The sequence below is a fragment of the Scyliorhinus torazame genome, chromosome 2 (assembly GCF_047496885.1).
Source record: "Scyliorhinus torazame isolate Kashiwa2021f chromosome 2, sScyTor2.1, whole genome shotgun sequence".
NCBI lineage: Eukaryota > Metazoa > Chordata > Chondrichthyes > Carcharhiniformes > Scyliorhinidae > Scyliorhinus > Scyliorhinus torazame.
Genome location: NC_092708.1, coordinates 318,284,788 through 318,308,490, shown reverse-complemented (window position 1 = coordinate 318,308,490; position 23,703 = coordinate 318,284,788). Strand labels below are relative to the sequence as shown.

At 53.3% G+C, this 23,703-nt stretch overlaps 1 protein-coding gene across 6 annotated transcripts in view; it reads right to left on the bottom strand.

Moving 5' to 3' along the window:
• The window catches only part of slc35f4 (solute carrier family 35 member F4), a 277,382-nt gene that overhangs the window by 13,621 nt on the left and 240,058 nt on the right, over positions 1 to 23,703 (bottom strand). The window lies entirely within an intron of this gene.

The following is a 23,703-nucleotide window of genomic DNA, read 5'->3' as shown; positions in this document are numbered from 1 at the left end:
AGTGCTCTTAAAATAGTTTCAGAAAAGCATAAATTATATCACCAAACTTATTTGTTCGAAATATGAATGCATTAAATCATCTTGAAATATGCTTTTGCATCACTTGCATGCTACGATCCTGACATATCGATACATTATTTTTTTCGGCCATCTCCTTCCCGCAAATTAAGTTTTTTACATATTTGCTTTTCCAAGTCAGGAAGTTTGTTCTGGGAAATAAAACAAATGGCAATAAAATTTCTTCAATCCTGTCCCAGCATGGACCCAATCACCGACGAACATCCCAACTGCACCATTGTGACATTTTAAATTTCTACACTAGCCATCCCGATCTTGCCTCTTGACTTAAAGAAGATTGTAAATAGTATGGAAAAGGTAAATCTAGAAAATTACTATTAATTATATTGTAAGTGTAGGGCAAGAACCAGGGGTTTGGACAAATAAAAAGGTAAATTTTGGGCTGATATAAGTTTGTATTCGTACAAACAGCTATTAATATATGGAATGGAGTAAGGATCAATGGAATGTTACAGTTGTGAGATTTTTGGATCATGAACATAGGTCGAACAGTCTTAAACTCTGTAATTATTTTGTGATCTGGGGATATTTCCATTTTTGTCCTCGTCATGTTTTAATTTGAAACAATAAATTTATTTTCTGTGCTGCTTATTATATCTTAACTAGTGCAATGCATTCGCCACAGAATTACCTCCTTTCAAGACTAAACAGCCATAGTTTCTCCTGTCCTTCATAATTCATTCTTGTGATGGCAACAATCAATTAATCTCACAGCAACACATGATTTTTAATAAATTAGCTTATATTTCATTTTATTGCTTGCCAATCTTCATGCGGTCATGGTTAGTCCTACTCACTGACAAGTAACTATTTTTATTTATTATGAAGGATAAATGGTCAAGGCCCATTTGACAGGATAGCCATAATATAATGCTGATAAAAATCAAAGGAGAAACATAGCATAAAAATTACACCAGGTTGCAGTCAAATTATACATTTCTACAAGAACAGTCCATGTTGCATTTTTGTTCGATATTTTGATGCTAAAGTCAATTGAATGCAGATTAATTTTGAGTGTCTGCATTTTCTTTAACCTCCCAGCTGGCCACCAGCAGGTAAAACCCAAAAACCAGATGGGAGTCGTTGGAATTGTTAAGTCAAGGTCCACTTTTGAGGCATATACCAGTTCCAATTACATGAAACACTGATGCTGTAAAGCAACAGGGGGCTGGATTCTCCAGTCGCCAAAATCACGTTCGGTGACTGGCCAGAGAATCCGAGTTCCCGAACAAATCGGGGGGCGGCGTAGCTTTTGAGATGCGCCGCCCCCTCCAAAGCGACATACTCTAGAAGTACGCCGCACCACGTATCAACGGCCTCAGGACATTGCCTGAGGCGTTGCCCCCCGATGGTCCGCCCCCAACTGGCCAAGTTCCCGACGGAGTGGGACATGTGTGGTCCTACCTGTTGGGAAATGGCGTGGCGACTGTGGACTCAGTCCAGCGGCGCCAGTCGGGGGACAGCCGATCCGCGGGCAGAATTATTAGGGGCCTGGGGGTTGGTCCGGGGCGCCCGAGGCTGCTGAAGGGGGGACTATTTCGCAGACCAGATCTGCGAGCGTCTGGCGCCACGTGGCACGGCGCGGCCACGGATCCGGCAATTCTCCGGGCCGTATCGGCAGCTAGAGCCGGGTGCACTATGCTGCCGTCCTGCTAGCCCCCAGCAAAATGGAGAATCGGTGGCCGTTATCACGCCATTTTCTCTGGCGTAAAACCCTACCGTTCCGACGCCAGCATGGGGACATTGCCTCAGAATCGGAGAATCCAGTCCAGGATCTTTTAATCTTATGAGGTCAGGCTGAATTTTAATTAGCCAAGTTTGGGGCTTTCCAGTTCCATGACATACTCAGCCCTGTTACAGAACAATCAGAGAACATAGTGCAGGGAAAGTTCTAGATATAGTTGCTCCAGTTAAGAGGCTTAAAACACAGGGTGGGGCACGCAAATGGCCGCCTCTGTACGTCTGATGTACCGCTTGGGGGACCAATTGTACGGAGTGTTAAGATACGGAAGATTAGAAAGGTAGACATGGGTGAAGCGTGTAGATTAGTGATAGGGGTTAGGGCACAATCTTTGTACATAACACTATTAAACACCCGTTCACCAAAGTTCCGAACTGCCTCATCCTCTGTCTGAAGGGTGGGAGGGATGTGCTGGGCTGTGTGCAGAGGATGTGCCGGGTAGGCGTGGGAGCGGTGGGAGGCTGGTGGTGTGGGTATTGGAGGTGTACATGGGCCCCCCAGGACAGTCGTAGGCTACCCTAGGGGTCACCCTCAGAGGCGGCAGGGGATGGGACTAAATATGTGGGGCACCATGTGGTAGGGCCTACATGGTGAATGACCCATCATCGCTCATCACATCCTCGATAACCAACACCACCCCCACATTCCCACCCAGGGGTTCGATGGGACCATGAGATGGAATGGTCAGCATGCATGCAGGGAGCACCCAGGCGGGCGGTAGAATGTGCTACCGAGGGCAGGAGTCAGACTTCGTCAAATGATGTGGAGCACTAGAGCTCTTCGTGGAGTGGTTCGTCATCATCCTCCATCCCATGGATCAGATCCTGCTGATACTGCTAACCCAGGGCCAGCACCCTGCAGTGAAGCTTGTGTGAAGCATGGAGGGAGGTGCAGGTGCTGGAAGGGGGGGCGGAGGAGATTTGGAGTGCAGGGAGGAGGACGGGGGAGTGGAAAGTTGGCCGGGTGGGACGGGAAGTTTGGCCTGCTGATCGCCAGGATGCCTAGAGGCAATCAGGCTTTCTCGTGCATGGCGGCCCTGGGGCACACGTTGTGTGGCCTACTGTGGCTGCCCGTGGCCCGGTATACCCTGGCCCTCCTCCACATCCTCCTTGTCGGACAAGACGTGTCCTCCTCCAGCATGTCACCCCTCTGCTGCGCAATGTTGTGGAGGCCGATATGGGAGACCCTCCTAGAGCTATACTGGAGGGCCCCACCAGAGTAGTCCAGGCACCTGAATTGCATCTTTAAGACGCCGATGCACCGCTCGATGATGCTCCTGGTCATTGCATGGCCGTTGTTCTAGCAGTTCTCAGCGTCTGTCTGGAGCCTCAGGTAGGCATCATTAGCCATGACCGCAACGGATAATTCCTGTTACCCAAGAGCCAACTGCTCACCCGAGGGAGCGTCTCAAAGGTGTTGGGCACCATCGAGTGTGCCAACATGAATGTGTCGTGCACGCTGCTTGGGTAACAGGTGCAGACGTGCATACGTGCATGTTGGCCATACACCAAGTGCATGTTCAGTGACTGGAAGCCCTTCTGGTTTGTGAAGGGCACCCCCTCATGCGAGGTAACCCAGCTCCACTCAAAATTCTTGTACTCGTCCAGTTGACTTATGAGCTGCAACAGCAAACAGCCGGGTACACTACAGGAACGATCAGGTTCTCACAAAATGTTTATTCTTCCTCAGCAAATTATTTTTCCCCTCAATCCAAACAGATATTAGGGCAACTTGGAGCCTGCGTGAGCCGCCAGTGAGAACAGCGACACAGCCGTAAAATTTGTCGAGAATTAGAAAATGTGATTCTCCCTGGCGAGATCCCGATTTTCAAGGCCTCTTGCTGACGGCGTGATAAGAAATCCATTGCAGAATGCCAGGAACCTCATACATTAGATTATCATTCGCGAGCCCTCCCTCCAAGACTTCTCCACTCATTGAATATTCATCGTTGCAGATGAGTCAACGGAGAGGCTGCTGGGGTCCTAGACAGGAGTCGGGATGGTGGGGGGGGTGTTGAGTCTAGGCTCGCAGGCCCTGCATGTCTGTGAGCCTCCAGTTGTAAAGGGGTCTGGCGGCTGGTTTGCAGGCAGCGCTTCCCATTTCCCCCTTGCTGGGTTTGGGTTGCCCTTCCAGAGTGGCAGCTGGAAAGTGAGTGGGAGCAGGTCAATCCATAGGGTCAGCACGGGGGTGACTGTGATGCTCTTGGGTGGGGTCCCAAGGGAGGCCAGGCTACATGGGCAGAGTGGGTGACTCTAAGGAGGAGTGTTTTCCAGCCCAAGAGACCTGAAGACCCTCTCACATTGGGGAGGACGGCTGCAGTGACATTGATCCCCAACATTCAGGCAGTACTATGAAACCAGAGGTCATGAGCTGTATAGAAGTTCAAGGCCACTGGTTATGGAGGTCAGGCTGTCAGGGATTAGTTTCTGGGTGGCTGGCTGTTCCAGTTGGAAGGATTGTTTAGTCTGCAGCCCATGTGAGCTGGGAGAATGAGGTTGCCCTCTAAGGATGAAGCTGACCTGTTAACTGCAGACTTCACACATCAGGGGCTGAATTCTCCATTCTGGAGACTAAGTGTTGACGCCGTTGTGAAAACGGTGGAGTTTCCCGACAGCGAGTTCGGGTCCACAGCTGCAGCGATTCAACCGCTTCCAAGGGGCTAGCACGGGCGAAACGTGGAACGCCACACTGTTAACGGACCGGCGGCCGATTCGCCGGTTCTGTGATTGACGCCCCGCCGCGGCTGCACATAAGTCATTCTCCCCCCTCCCACACACAAGCGTCGTAGCCAACATGGCCACAAGGAGAGCAGCGCCGCGCGTCCGGGATGCGGAAACAGAGACCCTCCTGGACTCCGTGGAGGAGAGGAGGCTGGTGCTGAACCCCGGGCCGGGACGGAGATAATCGGCGCCATCGTTTGCTATGCCTGGGCGGAGGTGGGAGTTGCCGTCAGTGCCGCCGGGGTGGTGGCCCAGACTGCAGACCAGTGCAGGAAGAAACTGCACGATCTCCTCAGGGTGGCCTGGATGAGCACCCAGCGCTGTGCCCCTGGCACCAAGCGCCCTATCCCCCACACACATGTGGCCTGGACCCCCCCTCCCCAGGGGGATGGCTGGACCCCCACCCTGCCCCACATGCCACCATCCACGCCAGCCGCAAAGGCCATGTGCCCTTGCCACTGATGCCATCAGCTACCCAAGCCGTGGGCTGCATGCGTCGGACTGTCTAACACTTGCTGTTTGTGTTTGCCCCCCCCCCCCAGGATACAACCGCCGGGAGCAGGAGAAGACCAGAGGGGTGCCACCAGACCTGCGCCCCCTCACCGTGCCCGAGCAGAGGGCACTGGACTTGGTCGGTGGCCCGGAGAGGGCCACAAAGTGAGACACCCCTGCCTGGTTGCGGGTCCCCACGACAAATGTGTGTCCACCCCAAACCCCCCTCACCCCACACCCCAACCCACCTCACCCCAAATCACAACCCCCCTCACCCCACACCCCAACTCCCCTCACCCCACACCCCAACCTCCTTCACCCTGGCCCTCACCACCTCACGCCTCACCCCTGTCCCGCTGTCTAACCATACATGCCGTCTTGGCCCAACCGGGGATGACCGGGGCCGCCCGCCCCCAACCAGTGCCAGAGCCGGTGCCCCCTAGACAACCGAGCTCCAACGAGGAGAGCAGCCGGAACACCAACCCTCTGCCCGAGACTCCGGAGACCACGGAGTTCGGATCAGAGGAGGACACGGGCTTTCCGTCACTGCTGTCTCCACCATCTCAGAGGCTATCACCTCGGTTGGGCAAATTAGTGAAGAGGCTCCTGGGACGCTATCTGGTGCGCACCACACAGTCGATCCGGTACAGCAGGTGGAGATAGGAGCAGCCGAGGGGCCGGACGGTCGGAGGGCAGCTGGCCCCAGGAACCAGCTGCTGCCCCGACAGGTCCCAGGCTCCTGGAACATCCATCCCACCCACAGTGCAGGAGCAGGCAGGGACCCAGGGACTAGAGGAGGAGATGACGGCTAGCTTCCAGCACCTGCAGGGGCAAGTGGAGGAGGTGATCCGCGTGCAGGAGCAGGCAGTGGTGTCGGTCATGCGTGCCACCCAGGCCAGGTGCTGGCCGGAGTCGCACAGACACACAGGGAGGTGATCCAGTGCCAGAGGGAGCTGGCCCACTCACTGGCTGATGTGGCACAGACCATCAGGGTAGTGGCACAGTCACAGACGGAGTTGGCCCACTCCCTGTGCTCCATGGCCGCGAACGTTCAGACCCTTGTCGATACCAGAGCGGGCCTCCAGGACTGGCAGCGCCAGGTGGCGGGAGGGCCTCGAAGGATGGCTCGGCTCGCGCCCCCGTCCCATGGAGAAGCTTGGGGGGGCCATCGGGCACGCCGTGGGAGGAGGAGGTGCTGGGGTCCGTGCCGGTGACTCCTGCAGGGGAGGTCCCGGAGCACCGCAGCACCTCAGACCCCCCCCTCCCCCATGCCCCTGGTGCATCTGGTGGGCAGATCAGGGCGGCACCACGCCACCCAGGACACCCGAGGAGCAGCCGGGCCCATCCAGGCCGGGCAGCCCCATGAGATGTGCGCCAACGGGGACCCTCGTCGCAGGGCAGGAGTCACAGCAGGCCGCCTCCACTCCTACTGTACCGTCTGGGGACCCACAGAGGCATAGTGATAGGGCCCATAAGGCTAGAAAGTTAGATCCCAGTTAAGTTGGCACGGGTGCAGGGCACAGCTTAGATATAGGGGCTAGGACACAGACTGTATATTACTGTTCAGAATAAACACATGTTCACACCGTTAAAACCAGCCTTGGTGCTCTGTCTAATGGGTGTGGGGGTGGGGCGGTCAGTGATGGCCACTGGGTGTGAGGGGTGTTGGGACGAGTGAGGCCCAGTGGGTGGACCGTGTATTCCCCCCCCTCCCCGACTGTACCCATCACTCCGTCCCCAGCTATTCGACAGGACAGTGTGATGGAATCGCCAGCTCGCATGCAGGGATCACCCAGGTGGAAGGTGCTACTGTGGGCATGAGTCAGACATTGTCTAACGATGTTTAGCACGGAGCTCATTGCAGAGCGGGCTGTCATCATCCTCCATGCCATGGACCAGACCCGCTGTCACTACCAACCCAGTGCCCCGGCTCGTTGTGCCGCAGGTATATATAACGGAGGGGGGTGTGCATGCGGGTGCTCTGGTGGTGTGGGAGGTGAGTGTGGCCAGTGGTGAAAGGGTGTGCTATTGTGGTGTCCATGCCCCTGCCCAGCAACCCCCCTCCCCCTAGTTTTTGAAACGTGCCTCGATTAATGTGTCCCGTGCGTGCTGGCCCTGGCGGTACCTTTGTACGTCCTCCAGTGCCTGGCCAGCCCCCATGTCCCGCCCATTGTCCCCCTCCCCTTCATCCTCCTCGTCTGGAGGTCTGCCCTTGCTCCTCATCCTCCTCTATCACATTGCCCCTCTGCTGGGCTGTATTGTGGAGGATGCAGCAGACCACAATGATGCGGCCGGCCCTCCTAGCCTCGTACTGGAGGGCCCCTCCAGAGTAGTCCAGGCACCTGAAGCACATTTTCAGGACCCCAAAGGACCTCTCGACAACACCCATGGTCGCACAATGGGCATCATTGTACCGGTGTTCCGCGTTGGTCTGTGGCCTCCGTATAGGCGTTGTGGTGAATGTTTACTTCTACTCCTGGTTTTGTGTGAATTGATGGTCGCATCAATTTAATCAAGTACAACGCCACTATGGAATCGGCCCTCAAACCTGACCGACTGGAACTCGATCCGCAGGCCGCGGCGGTGAAGGAGATTTTTTCGCACTGGCTCCGCTGTTTCAAGGCCTCCTCCTCGCCTTCCGTCACTGACAAAAAAAGCTGAGTCTCCTCCATACACGGGTGAGCCATCGAATCTCTGTTCAACTCGAGGAAGCCTCCACCTACGCAGACGCCCTCGCAATGCTAGAGCGCCTCTACGTCAGGCCTGTGAACGAGGTATACGCGCGGCATCTCCTCACCACTCGCCGCCAGCGTCCCGGGGAATAGCTGGAAGATTACCTAAGCGACCTCAAAGTCCTTGCGCGAAGTTCCAACTATCAGGCCGTTACAGCCACTCAACATATGGACCTCGCCATCCGGGACACCTACGTGGCTGGAGTCAGGTCCAACTTCATGAGACAGCGCCTACTCGAAAAAGGTGCCCTAGACCTGGAAGAGACGGTAAAATTAGCCTCCTCTCTGGAAGTAGCGTTCCAAAGCCTTAACGCATTCCCGTCCAATCACGTGACCCCCTCATGGACCCCCGACCAAAGAATACCCCAGGCCTGTGCCGCGCGGCCACCATGGGGGGCTACCCTGTTATTTCTGCGGCCCGTCCCAACACCCCCGGCAGCACTGCCCAGCCCGGAACGCGAACTGCAGCGACTGTGGGAGAAAAGGACATTTTGCTAAAGTTTGCCTGGCCAGGTTCAAAAGCTCTAATTTGCAGGCCCGACCCTCAGACTCAGAGGCCCGCAGATCCCGCAGTGTGGCAGCGTGTCTGCCAGCTCCGCCCCCCCCAGGACGCGTCATCGGCCTCGTGTGAGCCTCGCGACCCTAAAGGTTGACCCTCCCCCGCTCATCGCAAATCTCACTGCCGACTGCAAACCAGTCGTCCCCAGAAGCAGGCGGTACAGCATCCAGGATAGGACTTTTATCAGGTCCGAGGTCCAGCGACTCTGGCGGGAGGGAATCATTGAGGCCAGCAATAGCCCCTGGAGAGCCCAGGCGGTGGTCATCAGGACCGGGGAAAAGAACAGGATGGTTGTAGATTACAGCCAAACCATAAACCGGTATACGCACCTCGATGCGTACCCCCTTCCCCGGATCGCAGACATGGTTAATCAGATCACGCACTACCGGGTGTTCCTCACGGTGGATCTGAAGTCTGCGTACCAACAGCTCCCAATCCGCCCTGGGACTGCCACTACACGGCTTTTGAGGCAGACGGCCGCCTCTTCCACTTCCTCCGGGTCCCCTTTGGCGTCACGAATGGGGTCTCGGTCTTCCAAAGAACGATGGACCGAATGGTGGACCAGTACGGGCTGCGGGCCACATTTCCGTACTTGGACAACGTCACCATCTGCGGCCATGATCAGCAGGACCACGATGCCAACCTCCAGAGATTTCTCCAAACCGCCCGAACCCTTAACCTCACTTATAACAAGGAGAAATGCGTTTTCCGCACAACCAGACTAGCCATCCTCAGCTATGTCGTGGAAAACGGGGTTCTAGGACCCGACCCCGACCGTATGCGCCCCCTCCTGCATCTCCCCCTTCCCCACTGCCCCAAGGCCCTGAAAAGCTGCCTCGGATTCTTTTCATATTACGCCCAGTGGGTCCCCAACTTTGCGGACAAAGCCCGCCCACTAATCAAGACCACCATCTTCCCACTGGCGGCTGAGGCCCACCAGGCCTTCAGCTGCATCAAGGCGGACATCGCCAAAGCCGCCATGCGCGCGGTGGACGAGTCCGTCCCCTTCCAGGTGGAGAGCGACACATCAGAGGTCGCCCTCGCCGCTACCCTCAATCAGGCAGGCAGGCCAGTAGAGTTGTTTTCACGAACCCTCACCACCTCCGAAATTCGACACTCCTCAGTCGAAAAGGAAGCCCAAACCATCGTGGAAGCCGTGCGGCACTGGAGGCACTACCTTGCTGGTAAGAGGTTTACCCTCGTCACCGACCAAAGATCGGTAGCCTTCATGTTCGATCGTATGCTGCAGGGCAAGATCAAGAATGATAAGATCTTAAGGTGGAGGATCGAACTCTCCACCTATAATTACGATATAGTGTATCGTCCTGGGAAGCTCAACGAACCCCCAGATGCTCTGTCCCGCGGCACATGCGCCAGCGCGCAAAATGACCGACTACGTGCTATCCACGATGACCTCTGCCACCCGGGGGTCACCCGGCTTCTCCACTACATCAAGGCCCGCAACCTGCCCTACTCCACCGAGGAGGTCAGAGCCGTGACCAGGGACTGCCAAATCTGTGCGGAGTGTAAGCCGCACTTCTATCGACCGGATAAGGCCCACCTGGTAAAGGCATCCCGACCCTTTGAGCGCCTCAGTATCGATTTCAAAGAGCCCCTCCCCTCCAACAACCGCAACACATATTTCCTCAACATCATCGACGAGTTCTCCCACTTCCCCTTTGCAATCCCTTGCCCTGACATGACCGCGGTCACCGTCATTAAAGCCCTACATAGTGTCTTCACCCTGTTTGGTTTCCCCACGTACGTTCACAATGACCGGGGCTCGTCGTTCATGAGCAACAAACTGCGTCAGTACCTGTTCAGTAAGGGCATCGCCTCGAGCAGGACTACCAGTTATAACCCCAGGGGAAACGGGCAGATGGAGAGGGAGAACGCGACAGTCTGGAAGACCGTCCTCCTGGCCCTATGGTCTAGGAATCTCCCAGTTCCCCACTGGCAGGAGGTCCTCCTCGATGCACTCCACTCTATTAGGTCCCTTCTTTGCACGGCCACAAACGAGACCCCTCATGACCGCCTGTTTGTTTTCCCCAAGAAATCCACCTCAGGGGCCTCGCTTCCGTCCTGGCTGAAGACACCGGGGCCCGTCCTGCTCCGCAAACACGTCAGGAGCCATAAGTCCGACCCCCTGGTCGCGAGGGTCCAGCTCCTACACTCCAACCCCCAGTGCATACATCGAACACCCCGACAGCCGACAGGATATGGTCACCCTCCGGGACCTGGCACCCGCAGGTTCCACTACCACCGCCACCCCATCTTACCCCGCCCAACCTACGCTGACCAGCGCCCCCGCCTCTACATGGCACCCGCACCCCCTCCCGCCCGCCATTCTCCCTTCACCGACCCACAGGAATGAAGCCCCAGAAGGCACTCTCCCGGAGTCCACGTCTGTGCCCGCACTGGCGACTTCACTATCGATGCCAGCACGGCTGAGTTTGACGCACGGGCCAGCTGCGATACCAGAGCTTCGGCGATCACAGCGCACAATCCGTGCGCCGGACAGGCTGAACTTATGAACCCTTCACCCCCGCCGGACCTCATTTTTTTTAACAGGCGGTGTATGTGGTGAATGTATCGCTGTAACAATTCACCATGTACATATCTGTATTACGCTGTTGCCCATGTGGGCTCCACCTATGGATCATTGTAAGGTATTACCTATGATGTAGCATGTTGGGGCCTGTGTGGGCTCCGCCCCTGGCTCCTCCCCTTGAGGGGAGGTATAAAGAGCAGTCGTCCTGTAGGCGGCTCCCACTAACACATCAGTCGCAGGCAGGCACTGTCCTAGTTGATTAAAGCTACAGTTTACTTCTACTCCTGGTTTCGTGTGAATTGATGGTCGCATCAGGCATCATCAGCCATGACCGCAACGGGTAACCCCTGTCGCCCAGCAACCATCCCCGCAGTTCGAACATGTCGGCGGTCACAGACTGTGCCAATATGAACGAGTCATGTACGCTGCCCGGGTATCGGGCGCAGACGTGCAGGATCCACATCTGGTGGTCACAGATCACCTGAACGTTCATGGAGTGGTACCCCTTCCTGTTTGTGAACAGCGGCCTGTTATCCGCCGGAGGCCGTAGGGCGACATGCACCCCATCGATTACCCCCTGGACCCGAGGCATCCCAGCGAAGCCCGCTGCCCGGGCATCCTGGTGGGTGCGGTCCACAGGGTACTGGATGTACCGGTCCGCAAGGGCATACAGGGCATCCGTAACGGCACGGATGCACCTGTGCGCCTATGCGTGTGAGATGCCGGACAGCTCCCCACTCGGCGACTGGAACGACCCCGTCGCGTAGAAGTTCAGCGCAACCGTCACCTTGATGACCACCGGGAGCGGGTGTCCTCCCCCATTCCCACGTGGTGCCAGGTGTGCCACCATCTGGCAGATATGTCTGACAGTCTCCTTGCTCATCCGCAGTCTGCATGCCCGGTCCAGCGAGGTCCTCAAAGGACATGCGGTCGCGGTAGACGCGTGGCCCCATCCGGCGCTTCCTTGGCACCACCTCCACCTCCTCCTCCTCGTCCTGTTGGGCGGCCGGCCCTCTAGCCTGAGTGGCTACCGCCTGCCCCTCTGCAGTCCGCTCCTCTGCTGCAGCCTCCACCACCTCTCTGCCGCCCCCGCTCACACTGCAACAGGGTAGCATGCAGGGCAGCAGCCGCCGCCGTGGCGGGCAGCATCGCTGGTTGATGACCGAATGCCATAGTTATCTGCAGAGGATGAGAGGAAAACATGTTACCATGGCGCTAACACTCGTGCCCAACCAAGTACTCTGGGCTGCACGGTGGCCCCGGTTGTCACCACGCGTCCCAGCCACGCATGCTCGCCACCCCTGCACCGTCCGTGCTCCCGGTCCTGGCGCCCGTCCCTGCTGCCAGGGCCACTGTTTTATGGCATTGCTCTCGCTGGGGCCTGCCGTCGGTATGGCCCTGTGTGGTCCCCATGTGAGCATCACCGGTTGAGTGGGGTGGGGGAAGAGCGGAGGCAGCAAGATGGTCGCCGTAATGGTGCTCGGTGCGTGGGCACCGCTCCTGTCCTGTCGCGGATTCCCCGGCTGGTCGGACTGTCCCCCCCTTGCTTCTCCTCCCCTCCCCCGGCCCTGGCAGGCCCCCCCCTCACCCCCCGCAGGAAGCACGGCCAGTGGCCAATCCGGGAGCCTGCAGTCCCCCCGCGCCAACCTCTACCTCCTGTCGCAGACGCCTCAGACAGCACGCCAGCTTCACGAATGTTCATTGGACTTTAAAAACACGCCGTTGGGAAATCGGCCCATCCAAGGTGCAGAATCGCTGAGGCCCCGGAGAATCGATCGTCGGGTCAGATAATGAGATGCGTACTGTACTTCCACGATCTCATCGATTTCGGGGGTCCGGAGAATGCCGAATCAGCGTGAAACCGGCGTCAAGCCTGATTTCGCCGTCGGGAGCCGATTCTCCGGCCAACCGTGTTTCCCGCGTAACGTCACGGACAATCCAGCCTCAGGTGTCCCACGCCTGCCACAAGGGGAAACCAGTTGCCTGATCGGCTCCCTGACCCTTCCTTGATGAGTCAATTGTGCCAATTAATACAGCATTGCAATGCACGAGCATGCCACTGATTGGCACCCAATTTTTCCACTGGCGCCCTCGAGACCTTCCATGCCCATTGGGCGTCGCAGGGGCTGGGTTGCCTTATTTACCCCTTTAATCACATTTTGGTTTGATGGTTTAAGTCTCGTTTGTGATTCACTTCTTGTTTTGGGCAGTTTTCCTTTAAGAGACTGTCCCTTTAATTTGTTCCTCAGTCTATTTGATTCAGTTTGCTTGGTTATTTAAGTTGATCAAAATAGTAGTTGCAAGCGTTGTCTCCAAGCATTGAACTTCAAGGCTCTTACTCACATCTACATAACAGAGAGGTGACACAGATGTGGCCCCCAATGCAAGGCATTATGGTGAAGTCTCTCACCCTTTCAAGACGATGATGGGGGGCATCATCTAGGTCCCCTGTGAGGTTAGAACGCTGGCCCATTGAATGCATTTGACTACCCTAACATCTCACGCTTGGGGGAGTTAGGGACTGCTGAGACTCTCAAGGATTGAAGTGCTTCATTCAAGTGGAGTTGAGGGGGTCAACAGTGTGGAAGTGGCTCTTGTGTGGTAGGGGAGGGAGTGAGGCTTTGTGGAAAGGCATTCAAATAGAGGATGCGCATGGGTGGTTGTCCCATATCCTGAGAGGGCTGGGGGTTCGGGCACTGTCAGGAATCCTCATTGCTCACTTCTATATTCTCTTCCTTTCAGTTTATGACTCTGGAGAATCATGGACCCAGTTGAGTTGGCTATCGTATTGATTGCGATCGACCAGCAGCAGCGACATGGGACAGCTGCTACACGTGGCCAGGACCAGGGCCCTGCACAGGAGGGGGTGGCTGGACCTGTTGCTCTTCCGGAAGCAGGGCCACAAGTGGCGGGGCCTCGGAGGAGGCATTACCGGTCAAGGGTATTCCGACATCGAACTTCCTATCTCCAGACGTCAGAGGTCCAGTGCCAGAGAAGACTGCATCTCTCCTGGGAGATGGTGGACCAACTGTGCCTGGTGATGAAAGAATTGGCACCCTGTTGCCCTCAAAGTTACTGTCACTCTGAACCTCTATGCCAGCAGCTCATTTCAGGGCAGCACGGATGACCTATGCAGTATTTCCCAGCCACGACCAAGTGCATAAGGGAGGACATAGATGTGCTATTCTCGAGGGCCCAAATGTACATCAACTTGGACCAGGACCAGGTGAGCCAGGGTGCTAGGGCCATGGGCTTTGCCCACAAAGCAGGCATGCCCCAGGTGCAGAGTGTCATCGACTGCACCCATATGGCTCTGCGTTCTCCATGGCAGCATGGAATGCCATTTATGAAACGCAAGGCATATCACTGCCTCAACATCGAGCTTGTCTGTGACCACGTGATGCACGTCATGTAGGTGTGTGCCCATTTCCCGGGAAGCTTCCACGATAGTTACATCATGCAGCGCTTGCAGATCCCAGCCGTCTTTGAGGGAGACTAGCTGCTAGAGGGATGGCTCCTCGGGACAAAGGAGGTGGCTGGTGACGCCATTGCAGAGGCCATAAACACTTGTTGAGACTCATTATAATGAGGTTCATGTGTCAACAGCACGATGGTCGAGCAGATGATTGGATTGCTCAATTTGCGTTCCAGTGCCTGGATCAGTTGGTGGGAGTCCTCCAGTACTGCCCCCAGAGGGTGTCTTACATCACTGCGGTCTGCTGCACAACCTGGTACTGCAGCAGGGCGAGCAGCTGGACCAGGAGGAGCTGGAGGTGTGCCTAGGCTCCTTGGATGAGGAGGAGGTCGAGGAGGGTGGTGAGGAGCAACACGTGGAGGAGGAAGAGCCTTGGGCGATGGCCATGGCTGCATGGGCGAGGAGTTAGGGATACCCTTATATTATCTTGGATTGGGAATGACCAGGACCAGGGAGTGAAGAGTTCTACCACCATGGGGTCTGACATCAACTCACGAATGTGGTGCCTGCAGGAAGTCCTCATGATGGTTCCTACATTCATGTGTAGGACACTGAAGCCATTGACCACACACTGCAGGAGAATGCTGATGACCTGCATTTAGGACAGAGCGATGCTCCTCTCACCCTCAGCAATATGTCTGACTCCTGCCTGACGGAGAGCTGAATGCGACCTGCCAATGAATGGGCTTCCCATGGAGTTCAGAGAACTGGATGACTAACCTCAGCTACAGTTGTCCCCTTCAAGGTCAGGGGTCCTGGTGTTTTTCTCCACATTATGTTCGAGGTGGACAGGTTCTCAACACTCTGTCAGCCATTGACATCCTCGTTACTAGAGAAGAGTGGCAGACGTGAGAGACATGAACGTTGATGTTGTTGGGCGGTGGAGGGGGGGGCTTACCTTCCATGGATGGGGGAGGTAGGTGCTGGGGGGGGGGGGGGTTGCCCAATGCCATCAGTGGCACATCTTTACTGCATTGTCAGTGTGGGAGATGGGAGAGATATAGAGCTGCAATTCTCACACTCGACGGGGACAAAGCGGCAAGTGTATGCGGGGGGTTTGCGAAGAATGGCACCTTGATACGACAGTGTGGAGTATCTGTATGGGTGAACAAAGTAGCGATTAATACAAGAGCTATATTACAATGGTGATTTATCTCTTATTAATACCGAGGTTCACCCATGCCTACTAGGTACCTATCCTTCTTATTCTTCCTCACTCTTCTGATACTCCTAGGTGCATCCCCAGGATCCACAGCTGAGGTTGAGGTAGCCTGCTGCCCTCCAAGCCCTGTAGCCTGAGATGACCTTGGCAGGCTGACGGGTGTTGCAGTGCTGCCCTCCTCGGTATATGGGGTTGGAGGTGTGTCGCTCACAGGGAGGAGGGTGTCAGACAGGCTGGACACCCGCAGGGTCTTCTGGGGGTGAAGGCCCCGGGCTGCTCTCCTGCCGATCCTCTTCCCTTCGGGTACCGGAGGCCCCTATGTTCATCCATGGGATGGTGGGGCAGCTGGAGAGAGATCCAGAAGCCCCGCCATCCTCTGGCCCTGACACTTTTGGATTTCCACTCATGCCTGCTCCATGCTGTTGAAGCCCTGCAGCATGGAGCTCATTCCCTCAGCCATGGAAGTCATGAACTGAACCACGGAGCGGACATACCCCGCATGGGAGTGCACGTCCTGTGCCATGGTCTCCACTGCGGATGCCACCTCCGCAGTGTTGGCCTTGTTGCGTTGGAGTGATGGCATCATCTTCTTGGAAGGAGGAGATGGCACTCCTCCAACCGGACTTGCAGTTTGAGGAGGGATGCTGTTTTCTCTTCCCAATGAAAGCAATTCTACCGTCGCAGTTCCAGCACCTCTGGGACGACCGGACCCAGGCTCACATCATTGGCTAGGGGCTCAGCAGAGTTCTGAGCTCCCATATCTCTCTGAGTGATGGTTCCCTGTGACGTTCCTTCCTCCGTCTGCTGTGCATCTTCAGCTGTGAGGTACTCACCAGTCAGTGACCCAGAAGCCTGTCCACTAGGTAATCCCATCGAGGTGTGAATATCTGTGCGGTGAAAGCTGTGATGCCTCCTCAATGCTTGTCCGAGATGTCTTCCACGGAGCTTCTCTGGTCTGTGGAGTCCAGAGGGTGCGAGGATGATCCGGGCTTGTTGGATGATTTGCCTGCAAGGGAAGTGAGTTGGTATTTGTGCATCATGGGGGCTAAATAATGGGAAAAAGTTAACTTACGTGAGACTTGCACCATGGTTGCATGTCTTGACGGTTCTCACTTTTGTCTGCTGCCTCCACTTGGCCCTCTGCAAAGGTGTGGTCCTCCTCGTCTGCCAGCTCAAGGGCTCTCTCCTCACAGGCTGTTAGGCACCTCAGCTTGGCCATGACTCCGGCAGGCTATGTCCACTCATGCCGTTTGTGCTCGGGTTTGCAATGAGACAGATGAGGAGAGTGTAGGTGGGAGTCCTGCCAGGTTAGATGGTGATGATGTCTGGCATGCGTGGGAGGTGAGTGGGAGCGGGGAGCAGATTATTTACTAGAACATTGGGAGTGGGGGAGGGGGGGGGGTAGTTTGTGCGCTATGGGAAGTGTTGGGAATCCATGAGGTGGTTGGGTGAGAGATCACTGTGGAGGTGTGAAGGGTGTTTGAAGCAATGTCGCGGTAAAGAGGCAGACTTACCCTGGAGAAGGTCACTCATCTTCTTCCAGCACTGCTGCCCCATCTTCTTATGCAGCCAGTTGACATTCAATATTGCCGCCACTGCCTCCCAGGCAGGAATGGTGACCTTGCTTGATGGACATCTGCGGAAACGCGGGTTCAGGATGTCACGCCTCTGCTCCACATCATCTCGGAGTTTGGTAAGGGCTGCCTGCAAAAATCATGGTGCTGTCTCCCTGGCAACCATCCTCCAACTGGACATGGGACAAGTGCAGGAGAAGCGTTTAAAAGGCAAGCCCCAATGATTGCTGAGATTAAGTTCCCCTGGGGCCAGAGGCAAGAATCCATCAGCGTGGAGTGAATCACGTGGGGATACAAACTTTTGATAAAGAGGCTCAATATTGGGTGAGTTTTCCCACCATTGGCGGGATTCTCACTGGTTTTCTTACTGGAACCCCGACACAATGGGGAGCGATTTTGAGTCTGCAATAGCGATCCAAAATCCAGAATCAGGAAAGGCGATTCTCTCTGGAGAGATTGCTGATTTTCCATGCCCCTCGCCGGTGACATCACAAGGCTCACGTCCACAAAGGGCGAGAACCTTATTCTAGTAGTTTTATATGCATTATAGTTTCCGAGCCCCCTGCCACCTGATCACCCCTCACAAAATATTCAAACCTCGTCGATGTGACAGGTTTTTGAAAACCAATATTCAGTGGAGAGGTTCCCCCCGGAAGTGTAAAGGTAAGTATAGCCCCCGGGGAGAGGGACATGCCTCCCAGCACAAGTTGGCACTGCCAGGTTGGCATTGTGCCACATGATCCCAGGTGTTGGCACTGTGCCAACCTGGCAGTGGCAGCCAGTGTCAGGGGGCAGTGACAGGAGGGGGCCCTCTGGGCAGCCCCATGGGAGGGGTTCCCTTTTTGTGTATTGGGAATGCCTGTTGTGGTGTTCTTTGTGATTCTATTATCAGGATGGATGTTGTAGTGTTCACAAGGACCACAGAAGCTAAGTTCATTAACAAAGCTAACTTTTATTTACACTACTTATTAAAGCTCGACCACTTACTCCTATAGTAAAGAATAATCAAGTAATCTACAATCAACACTCTTCTAACACTAGACTCTGCATTCTATCTATAACTGTACTCTACACTCTTTAGACCTCTTCTGTGCACCCCCTCCAGCCATCTCCAGCCTTCTCTCAGAAGCCTGTCAGTCAGTGCTTTATATAGTTCTGCATCTAGTGGTTAATTATGATATGACATTAACCCTTTGTAGTCTGAACATTTCACATAATGTCACACCTGTGAAGGAAGGGGGAGAGCGCCCCCTAGACTGTGGTAGTGGGGGGGGGGGGCAGTCATCCTGGTGCCTGCGAAGTGGGGGGACGTACCCTAGTGTTGGCATCATGTGATGGGGGGAGGCGTTCGTGAGAGCAATGCCGCTTTTGCTATGGTTTATAGTGAGGTGGGGGTCCTAAAGTTTACTCGGAGGGAGAGGCTGGGGACCATTCAGTTTGTGTGCTGACTGGGGCGCCCTTTAAAGAGTGCGGCCCGATCTCTGCGAAGCTGGCTTGCTGGCTCTATTGGGCCCCATCGCCCGCCAGGGTGACAGTGCAAACCACGCCCACTCAGTTTGTTTTACTCAGAGAGGCTCAAGATCTGGAGTGAAATGTGTGCAGCTGGAGAGCTACATGCTGAATTTCAGTCAGGACCTGACACTGACAAAAATATGGTAAGAATCCGCCCTTTGAAAAAAAAATAAGAGAGATTCCGCCTATTGCATCACAGAGCAATTGTCCCAAATGTAGCTGATTATTAGCCATATGTGCTGTTACGTTCCAGCAAGTACCATCTCTTGGGAGATTTACTAGCAAATTAAATTCGGAAGGGCTGAAAAGAAGGGCTAAGAGCTAAAATAAGGAGACTGAAATTCCCCATCTTACTGAAGCTTGAGTAATCGGTTTAAATTCAAGATCCCTAGATCCCTTGGTGTTCTCGATGAACTATGACTTTTTCAAAATAGAGAAGTTTAACCAATCAACAGAGAACAAGACAGTGTGGATTTTATAGTCTTAAACGGGTAGCGATTTGAATAGTGACATAAAATGGGCGATATTGTATCAGTGGCTATTGTTCACCTGCCCAATATTCAGTTTTATTCACTTGAATAGAAGCTGTTAGAATAACAAGTTGTCAATGTGGTACTGCCCGTTATGTGTTAACAACCCAAATTTTTACCCCATATAGCCATCTCCTCTATCACTGTAAGCACCGATAGATATTTTGCTCTGTTTTATTCTGGATCTCTTTTGTGGATTTTAAATCACAGAAGCAGTCAGCAGTAGCATGTAGCATGCTATAAGATCAAGAATCAGACGTAACAAACAGGAAGGTAAATGAATAGGTTTCTCAGAAAGGTATTTGGCGATTCATGCCAATTCGACCTCATTATCCATGTTTTCTGCTCATTAGTACAGTATTGCTATGGGAACAGCTTGGGCTGTGACCTGCAGTGGTGATTTCAACCTGTTTTCCTCCACTGGTTGTAACCACACTAAGTAGTGGGAGATTTTGAGATAGCAATCCATGGTTCCTGCAAATTAATAAAATTTGTATGTTTTTTGTGAAATAGGAACCTGCTTCATATTGGCTATTGAGGCCTGCAATGGTAATTAGAACATAGAACACCCAGTGCAGAAGGAGGCCATTCGGCCCATCGAGTCTGCACCTACCCACTTAAGCCCTCACTTTCACCCTATCCCCGTAACCCAATAACCCCATCTAACCTTTTTGGACACTAAGGGCAATTTAGCATGGCCAATCCACCTAACCTGCACGTCTTTGGACTGTGGGAGGAAACCGGAGCACCCGGAGGAAACCCACGCAGACACGGGGAGAACGTGCAGACAGTGACCCAGTGGGGAATCAAACCTGGGACCCTGGCACTGTGAAGCCACAGTGCTAGCCACTTGTGCTACCATGCTGCCCAACTAGTATCAAGATAATTTGCTAGCTGTGAAATTAGAAAACCAAGGTCCCAATTCCAGTTACACTCTGATCTAGCCTGTTAGTCCAGCGTTTCGAAGGGAAAGTTTTGGAAATTTCCTTTTATGTTTTTACATGGAGAAGAAAAATAACTTCTATTTATATAGCACCTTTTACATCCTGACAATTTCCAAAACAGCTTCACAGCCAATGGAAGGAAATATAACAATTAGCAGTGACCCTCAAATTTATATCTCAGTATTATACCGACAGTACGTGGCACAGCATTGGACAGTGGCAAATACCCTTTTCCAAACAGGGAGACAGAGCTGAGAGGGTTAATTAGAGGGCAGTCAGTTTAAAATCTATGGTCGGAAAATACTGGGATCAGAAATGACAAAATATCTAAATGAAAAGAAAATAATTGAATTCAGGTAACGCTAAATTCAAAAAAGAATATAGTGTGTGATAACCTTTTGAGGAGATGACGGATGTGATGGATTGGGAAATGCAGTGGATGTGGTGCACATCAACTTTGACAAGATATTACAGTGCAGACTACTGTGGAGGATGAAGGGATACAAATTAAAGAGATGACTAGTAAACCAAATCAAACTTGGAGAGAAGAGTTAAAGTCAGATTCTCAGAGCGATGGACATTGGTAGTGGTGTCTCACAGAGCTCTATTTCAGGAACACTTCTGTTCAGAAGGAGCAGTGTCCATTGTTGCTGACAGTACTAAAAAAGGCATAAATGAGAAGAATTTTATTTGAACTGGACTTTTCATAGTGGGATTTGGTTTGGTTAAGAGCTGTGTTGGTAGGGGATGGGGAAGGCATGGGGGTGAGCAGGGGACAGCAGGTTAGGACCTGACCATTGAAGTAGTGGGATGTTTAACTCAGCCATGGAATTAGCATCTCGCTTCCGGTTGTCCTGACTGATTGATCACAGACCTTGGGCGCGAGGACAATCCATTTGTGACAACGAGAGGATCCCTGGTTAGAGGGCCCTGGCGGGGGTTGGAGGGTTGGAATGGCTGCATCGAACATTGTTCTAGAAAGTTTCAGGAAGAAGAATGAAAGCATGATGTGGGAAGGCTGCCCCGAGTTCTCTGATTTCTTCCTTGGAGATGATGTTGAGGGAAGTGAGGACTCAAAGAGGCATGTTGTTTCCTGTGGAATGGAGAAAGAGGCCAGCAACACAGACTAGACAGGCATGGCTGGAAATCTCTGAAGTAGACAGCAGCAGAAGAGTGGTCTCTAGAACCACACACTGTCACGAGAGGTTTACTGACCTCATAATGGCAGATAAGGAAAGTGGCAATCAATTTTCAGGTGCCAACACTAACTCTCTGACCTCCCTGTCCGTCTCTTGTGGACTACTCTGCAGAGCAACACATCATGAAGCCCCATACATTCCTCTCCCTTGAGACACCTCTTTACATCCCTGACTGGACACCCAACACTCAGACTTATCCTTGTCTTACTGATCAGTCACACTGATCCCTCAGAGGCACCCACCATAAATGTTGTCATTCCATCATCTCCACACATTCCGCACCTCACACTTAACTCTCTCCTTTCTCTCTTTGCAGGAGAGGGCACAATTTCAGGAAGAGGCAGAGAGCCGGGGTTGGCAGATGGGGCATTGCTCTGCAGTCATAGCTACACTAACTGTTGTGGAGGGGAAGATGTTAGATATCGGCAAGGTGGTACACTCGATGGGCATAGAAGATGGTGTGATTCTGGGGCTATGCCCCCATGCCGGCGTGGGAACGGTGGTGTTTGGCGTAAAACGGCTACTGATTCCCTGTTTTTCTGGGGGCTAGCATGCCGGCAGCGTAGAGCGGTCGACTCTAGCTGCTGATATGTCCCGGAGAATTGCTGGGTCCGTGGCCGTGCATGCGCATGGCGGCGGCCTGCAGCAGCCGCGCCGCGCGACATGGTGGAGGCTGCTCGCGGACGCGGCCTGCGAAATAGTGCCTCCCCTTTGGCAAGCTCGCGGGCCCCGGACACCCACCCCCCACAGTGCCCCAGTCCCTAATAAAGACCCCCCTGCCCACGGATCGGCCCTCCCCCGACTGTGGCAGCGCTGGACTGAGTCTGCAGCCGCCACGCCGAGTTCCCGACGGATGAGACCACACGCGACCGCCCCGTCGGGAACTTGGCTGGTCGGGGGCAGAGCATCGGGGGACGGGCCTCAGGTAATGTCCTGATACCGTCGATACGTGGCGCGCCGTACTCGGATAGTACGGCGCTTTGGAGGGACGGGCATCGCGAAAGCGGCGCTGCCCCCGATCGTCAGGAACTGTGATTCTTCGACCAATCGCCGAACTCGATTTTGGCGTCAGCAACCGGAGAATCCAGCCCCTTCTTTCTCCCAACACTTGGGGGCATCGGACGAAGCCAAGGTATTTATAGGTTTATATGTTGTAAAATTTAACAATTGGGCTATTCGTCTTTAAATGTTATATGTGAATTAATTTAAAGACTGCATAGAACCATAGAAAACGTACAGAGCAGAAAAATGCCATTCAGCCCATCGTGTCTGCATTGGCCCAAAAAGAGAAAAAAGAAACTTTAACTTAACTGAACTTAACTTTTTATGATTTAAAACTGAAGAACAGTGAGTAAAAATTCCTTTGTCCATAAGCAGTGAGTTTGGAAATTAACTAGTCAACATTAGTAGACTAATGATCAATACACAAGTTGTGTAATGTATTATTAGTATTAGGTATCTTTTCTGTTTTTTAATTACCTTTTAATAGTGGTTAGCACTATGGTTTCACAGCGCCAGGGTCCCAGGTTCGTTCCCGGCTTGGGTCACTGTCTGTGTGGAGTCTGCATGTTCTCCCCATGTATGTGTGGGTTTCCTCTTGGTGCTCCAGTTTCCTCCCACAAGTCCTGAAATACGTGCTATTAGGTAATTTGGACATTCTGAATTCTCCCTCTGTGTACCCGAACAGCGCCGGAATGTGGCGACTAGGGGATTTTCACAGTAACTTCATTGCAGTGTTAATGGAAGCCTACTTGTGACAATAAAGATCATTATTAAATAAAGATCCGTTACTGATTTGGTCCCGAAATTGCTGTTTCATTTTGGTAAAATTCATAATTACAAAGAGATTTTGGCATGGGAGTCTGTTAAATAGAGTAAGTAGATTGCTGAATGTGGGTAACCATTAATTTCCTGGGTACGCACCTATATGAGAACATCTGAAAAGTCTGCTTATGGAATTGCTGACAGATATTAAACAAGGGGAAAGTTGCACCAACTTTAAAAATAGCTACAACCACATCAATACTGAAATGGTTGATATATAAATACACCGGGCCCATCCACTGACTGGAGAGCCAGTGGCCGCTCTACTGTGGCCATAATTACTCTCTGCAGGGTTGGCACTCTTGAAGGCAAGATTTCTTTGAGACAGCAACCATATAGAATAGTTTTCAAAGTAAACTCATCTATGATAATGGACATTAAAGTGCAAATTGGCATTAGCCCTGATTTCAGAATTGACTTTAGCACTATCGCTGACTCAGCCTCTCAATGAATTCCACTGAGTTGCCAATCATTTTAAACTTGGGATGCATACCAGTAAATCATGGAAACTGTTGACTCTGAAGTTTCTAAATAGGTTTCGAAATAACAGGTTCAGAAAAATAAATCGGTTTTTGATTTTGATGGAGAATGATGCGGTTCCGGCATGCAA